This window comes from Capsicum annuum, chromosome 10 (genome assembly GCF_002878395.1).
Source record: "Capsicum annuum cultivar UCD-10X-F1 chromosome 10, UCD10Xv1.1, whole genome shotgun sequence".
Lineage (NCBI taxonomy): Eukaryota > Viridiplantae > Streptophyta > Magnoliopsida > Solanales > Solanaceae > Capsicum > Capsicum annuum.
This window is the reverse complement of record NC_061120.1, coordinates 180,370,961-180,378,675: the sequence shown is the minus strand read 5'-3', so window position 1 is coordinate 180,378,675 and position 7,715 is coordinate 180,370,961.

Genomic DNA, 7,715 nt, shown 5'->3' with positions numbered 1-7,715 from the left:
TCTTTTTGTTGTGTATCTTCTCTAATTTATTTATCATTTTGATTTGGTTATGTTGGTGGGCAAAGATTTGCTTCTTTTTCTGTTATGTTGTATGGGAATCTTTTCAAATTAATCTTTAGTATAGAAACTCTATTTTCTGGAATTTGAAATATATTTTTGTAAAATATGGTTTGCTTTCAACAAGTTTAGGATAATAATTTACTATAAAATTTTGTTTTAGTAGGAAACTCATCTTTATATTCACTATTCATACTACATTATATAATGTTTAGAATGATACCGTAATTTACTATAAAAGTTTGTTTATAGTCAGAATAATCATAATCAACTTATCGTCCATCATGTTACAATTAGGATAGTAATCTTTTTATCATGCTTGAATTATCACACATCGAAGATCAACAACATAAAATAGTTAGTCGTATTTCTTTTATGGAAAAGAATATCTATAAAACACTTTAAATTTTTATCAAATAGAAAAGGAAGAGAAAGCTTTACGCTTGACAGTCAAGTTATTTGACTTGTTCATTTTTCATCTTTCATTTCTAAAAATTCATTTTTAATGTAACGTTATTATATAGTAAATCTCACATTTATTGTGTTTGTTTACGAAAATTAAATATCCGAACACATTGATGCCCAATACCACATAATTAGAATTTCGTAATAGTTATGTTGATATTAAGAGTACATTTGTGACAACTACTTAAAAGCCCATTTGTGGCTTTTATATAAATGACACTCTTTTTTTTTCAATAAAACATAAATATTAAAATATCAATAAATTTCAATACACCTAAAAATCACTTAGTTATAATTTATTCATGGAATTAACTACCCTATGTCTCATCTCATACTATGTACAAATGCCACCAACAAACATAGAACAATTCCTAGCCTCTTTAGAATCTCTATATATACTTGCCTGTCTTTTCTCTAATGTTCATTTGTATTTGATGCACTAGACACTTTACATGCAAAATCTTACCAGCGTGCATCTTTGTATTCCTAGCTTGCTACATAAAATATAACATTGCACCATAACACCTAGCAACAACTATTTAAATGTACAATAACATTTATTATGTACAAATTTAAAGATTTTATTTATTTTATTTAGAAATTATGTTCATACCGGAATTTATGAATTATCAAGATTGTTCTTATTTACTGTGCAAAATTAAAACACAAGTTAGTAAGAATAAAAAAGCAAATTAGAGACCTACAATTGTATCAAGTATGTCACAAGTGAAAAAAATATGAATATGATAATATTAATTTGCAAATCAATTTATAATCACTATATTAATTGTCTAAAATTTATTGCGTTTAGGTGAAAATTAATATTAACCTCAACAAAAATATAAAATTAAATATTGAAGTAAATAAATTGAATGTGATTTTATAAATAAGATACGACAACCATATTATAACCGTGCATCGCGCGGGAACTATACTAGTATATATAATATTTTAGTCTATAGAAAATATATACACATATATATACAATATAATATATATACTACTTAAACTACTGCTTGAAACAATATTTATGTACAACATATATACTACTTTAGTCTATAGAAAATGTATACACATATATGTAGAATATATACTACTTAAAATACCACTTGAAAGTCGAAACATATATACATGACATGTTATAGTACTTAAGAAAATATACACACATATATACATACAAGATTACAATGTATACTACTTAATATACTACTTGAAGTCTTGAACATATATTCAAAAATTTACATACACCACTTAAAAGATAAACTTATATAGTCTTTTTATATGTCAATACTAGTTGTCTAAGTAATATTTACTAACGTTATTTTTATTTTTTTTATTATATTTATATATGTTTGTTATGTTTATGACTTAGTGTAAAGTTTGATAGTAATATATTAAAAGTATTTAATTCAAATTAGAGATTCAATTTAAATGAAAAAAATATGTAAGGATGGAATTATTGTTGTATTTTATTGATTACAAAATAATTCAAAACTTATAAGTTACATGATTGGGAAATATACAAATTTTGCATCATTTTTTCCAACTCATGCATGTTAATGCTAACGCAAACTGCCATAGGAAAGTCAAAATCAATAGGGGCAAAACCATGCATTGGACTTGATTGTGCTGAGTTCTCCATTGAAGTCATAATTTCTTCAAGATTTTGTTCGTCTGTCGGCTCCATCTCCATTTCTTGATTTCTTCGTTCCGCTCTAATCCAATCTCTAAGGCAAACTAGAACATTCAGAGCATTGCCTCCCAATGAGTGTCGGTTATCTCCAAGCTGTTGTCATCCCTGATTAAAAGCGCTCTCTGATGCAATGGTTGACATTGAAACATTCAATATATCTCTATCTAATTTTGAAATCACAAGATATTGTCTTTCAATATTCTTCCACCAATCCAGCGCGTTGATCCTTGCGCTACGATCCTCTATCGGCTGTCGAAGATAATACTTAAGCTCTTTCCAAAAATATGTTCTGTGTGATAAAGGTTGCACCCTGTTCCAAACATTTAGATCAAAAAAGTAATCAGGATAACTACTGTGTACCTGCCTTTTAGAAGATTATGGTTCCTCGGGCGCTTGAGGAGCAACAGTTGGAGTGATATTTGTCGTTACGGCTTCATCAAATAAATTGGTGTAATGGGCATATGATGCTTTCATGTAAATGTTTGCACCACTCATAGCCGTAAACAAAGAAGTTTCTTCTTTTATTTTTATCTCTAAAGCATTATAAATAATATAACTAAATTCGGACATAGCATTACATTTCATACATGGATTTATTATAGCACCAATTAAGTAAATTGAGGGAAGCAAATAAAAATATTTTTAAAATTTAGCAATCATAGCAGTGATACCTTCTTTGTAACCTTTATTCTTATATTCTTTAAGCAAATAAGAAATGTCGGCTAAATAAGTTAAAATACTACAAACTGTAGAGTAACAAGCATTAGAAAGTTCAACCGTAGCTATGTAAATTTTTTTCAAAAAATTAACAAGATCATCAATTGCAGCCCGATCAGAATCATGTAGCATACACTCAGAAAAAGAACCAGAATATTGATTAAAAGTTATTGTAATAACAACTTTATAAGCAAGAAAGGTTTTAGCATTCCATCTAGTATCACATCATTCAGGCATAAATATTGGTCTAACTCCATTTTGTGCGCATTTGATTTAAATTCTTTCACTCTAATTTTTCAATTATTTCCTTGAATAAAGCCAACAACAAGCCAGACCTTTTCAATATAAAGCTCAAAAAACTCAAGGTCATCTCTTATGATTAAATTATATATATGACAAGCACACTTAACATGAAATATTTTGGATAACGGCGGAGAAAGTTCAAATTTTAACAAGTTCACAACAGTCTTTTTGTTAGATGCATTATCAAAAGTTATACATAAAACTTTTCTTTCAATACCATAATATGTTGCAACTTTAGAAATAGATTCAGAAATAAATTTTTCAGTGTGTCTACGACCTCCATCATACAAAAATGCTAGAATACGTGTTGGCATAAAAAATTACGATCTATCCAGTGACAAGTAATTGTTAAATAATCATTTTTATTAACAGCACGACCAAGATCAGAAGTTAGAGCAATTCTACATGAATTTTTTTAATAATAGAGATAAATAATAAACATATTGTGCATGGAGTCTAAAAATATCGGCCCGACAAGTACTTCTAGGAATGTCTACAAACATAGGATTATAAATTTCTTGAATATATTGAATAAAAGCATCCGAAGAAGCAAAAGTGAAAGACAAACAACCACAACTATCATTTTCGTTATTTCTTTCCGGTACTTTATTTTATTATAATTCTTAACTAATTGACCGGGAGTTGGGTTCAATCTACTTTGTGCTATCCTACCAACAGCCTCACCACCTTGTGCAGGACTTAACTCAACTGCGTGTTTTTCTCTTAAATGTCTCGTCAACGAACCTGTACCCCCTTTATTGCCTCCAATTTTATGCTCATATACCAATTGACAAATTTTGCATTCGACCTTAGCTTCTCCTTCTATTTTCATAAAAAAAAAAATCATGCAATACTACTTCTTCTGGAGATCTTACAGGAGCATCGGGAGGACGGGGAGGAAGATTAGCCGATTCAGATCTAACATTAGCATTACCGACATCGAATTTCTCACCAATATTTATCATCTACATCTAAATCAACTGTGTCTACTTTATTCTCTTCTTCTGTACCGTAATTTTTTTGAGCTTTTAAATAATTCATATTGTGAGCACCTACACCTATTTCATCCTCAAAAGGTTGACTAATTAGTACCAGAGACACACGGGTATATCTAGTATTTGAACTACCTCTACCGGAACCGCCATCAATTTATTTTTTACTATCACTACTACTTTCGGAACAAATTTTTTTAACAGTTTTACCAATGTTTCTTAATTTATCCATATCATAAATTAAACTAATAAATATTCAAAATACACAAAAATAATAAAAATAAAAATTCAACTAATAATACACTAATAAAAAATTAAAAGTAAGAGATGGAAAGACAATGCCAAATTTTAGAAGTATCCGAAAGTTGCGACTTTAGAAAACTTTCACTTAACATTTGTAACTATAAAAAAAAAATGAGCACTTTAGGAGATAATTAAAATATTTGAGAGAGAATGAGAGAACAAGATTGTGTGAAAAATAATTTTGAATTTGGGGTATTTATAGATTTTTTTTTGAAATCTTTTTTTTTTTAAAAGGTAAATCATCCAAAATGGCCATTGGGCTGCCAACAGCTATAATACCATTGGGCCAACGGTCCATTTTCCCACTAAACCCCAACGTTCCAAATTAAAAAAAGAATTTATTCAACCAGGTCGGTCCGGTCCGAGTCACCAGTGGGCCTGGTCCAACTTCTTAACTGGGTCGGTCCACCGGGCTGACCATGCGAGATGGACCAGTTCGGGACCGATGTCCCAGGAACTCGGTGGCCCATCGGTCTGATTCAAATCGGGTTGATTCTCCTAAATGGGCTAAGATAATCGAGCCGATTCGGCCCGAATGACAAGTTTAGTTTCCAACTTGGGTCATTCGGCCCTTTTATAAAATTAATTCAGTTTTTTTTTGTTATAAATTTTTTAACTGAAAAATATTCTGCTTTTTTTATTGTTTAAAACTAATAATTAAATATAATTGTATAAAAATGATGTAATTATTATATAAAATATGTATCTATATAAGATATATGTATGAAAATTGTATAGTTCTATCAAATATGTATATGTATATGTATAAAACATATATAAAAATGTATAGAAAGTGTATAAAAATTATATAATTATTGTATAAAATATGTAAAAAAAAAAAAAAGTTGTACAATTATTGTATAAATTGTGTATCAAAACTATATAGTTTTGTATAGAATATTTATATGTATAAGATATGAATAGAAACTGTATAGAACAAGCCATCAAATTAAAATGGCTAAAAAATAAAATTTGAATTCCATAGCCATTTTTGTGGAATTAATTTCGGCAGAGTGACCCTTCTGTCTTTTGCCCTTTAAAAATTGTAATTTTCAATTCTTTCTCTTGGGCCATTACCTGCTTTATTTGTCGGAATTTGAAAAATGAATCATTTCTTCTTTTGTCTACAAGTTTCACTTGTTGGGTTTATTGGATATTGACAGTTATTGGAATCTGAGAAAAAAAAAATGAAAGAGCTCCATTTTCCTCTTCTTTTTTTTTTGCATTTTTTACGTTTTGGATTTACTGAAATTGACGCTTTAATTGCTGGAGTTTGAGAAAAGAGCTTCCTTTTCACCTGTTTTTTGGTATTTTTCAGGTGTTAAGTTCGCCAAAAGATTGATATTTTAATTCCCGAAGTTTGAGGAAAAAAAAAACAACCTTCACTAATTTTTTGCATTTTTCATTTGTTGGATTTGCTGAAAATTGACAGTTTAGTTGCTGGACTTTGAAAAAATAACTCTCTTTTCACATTTTTTGGCATTTTTCAAGTGTTAGGTTTGCTGAAATTTTGATATTTTAATTGTCGAAATTTGATAAAAAAATAATTTTTTTTTATAAAACAAGAAAGAATAAAGAAGAAGAGTAGAGAGAGTGATTCTTATTTCTTCTCTTAAGGGATGATTTACAACGAAGGAAGCCCTTCTATTTATAGGGAGAATTTGCCCCTAGTTTTACACTAAAAGACAAATACATCAAATCCTGATGACATCAAATAGATCTTGATAGATCTTGATAGACATTCACTATAATTGATATATATCATAGCACTCCCCCTTGAATGTCTAACAATACACATATAGGCTGCCTCATTAAAAATCTTACAAGGAAAATCCAGTGGGACAAAACCTCGTAAGGAAAAAAGAGTACAACGCGTATTAGCTCCCCCTAATAAGAACTTCCTTGAACCTTTGGATTTCGATCTTGTGCACCATCTTCTTGAAAGTTGCAGTTGGAAAAGACTTGATGAATAAGTCAGCCATATTGTCACTTGAATGAATCTATTGTACGTCAATATCACCATTCTTTTGGAGCTCATATGTATAGAAGAACTTTGGCGAAATGTGCTTCATTCTATCTCCTTTTATGAATCCTCCTTTAAGTTGTGCTATGCATGCTGCATTATCTTCATATAAAATTGTGGGTACTTTGTCATATTTCAAGCCACATTTTTCTCGAATGAGATGTATTATGGACCTCAACCACACACACTCTCGGTTTACTTTATGAATAGCTATAATATCAGCGTGATTCGATGAAGTGGCTACGATAGACTGCTTTGTTGATCTCCAAAATATGGCAGTACCCCCACATATGAATACATAGCCTGTTTAAGACCTAGCTTTATGCGGGTCAGATAAGTACTCAGCATCAGCATAACCAACAAGATCGAAACTGCAATCTTTAGAATAAAATAAGCCCATATTGGTAGTCCCCTTTAGATATCGTAATATGTGTTTGATCTCATTCCAATGTCTCTTAGTAGGAGCAGAACTATACCTTGCTAGAAAATTTACTGAAAAGACAATATCAGGCCTTGTAGTATTTGCAAGATACATTAGTGCACCAATTGCACTAAGATATGGTATTTCAGGACCAAAGAGTTCTTTATTCTTTTCTTGGGGTCGGCATGGATCCTTATTCACATCAAGTGATTGAACAACCATCGGAGTACTTAATGGATGTGCTTCATCCATATAGAATCATTTCAACACCTTTTCTATGTAGGCAGATTGATGGACAAAGATACCGTTTGTCAAATACTCAATTTACAAATCAAGGCATAACTTTATCTTTCCGAGATATTTCATCTCAAATTCTTTCTTTAGGTAATCAATTGCCTTTTGAAACTCTATTGGTGTTCCAATAAGGTTTATGTCATCGACATAGATAGCAAGTATAACAAACTCCGATGTAGTTTTCTTTATGAAAACACATGGGCAATTTTCATCATTCGTATAACCTTCTTTAGATAAATATTCACTAAGACGATTATACTACATGCGTCCAGATTGCTTCAAACCATACAATGATCTTTGAAATCTAATGGAATACATTTCTGGAGGCTTTAAACTATATGCTTTTGGCATTTTAAGTTCTATGGGAATTTTCATATATATCTCATTATCAAGTGATCCATATAGATAGGTTGTTACCACATCCATCAAATGCATTTCAAGTATCTC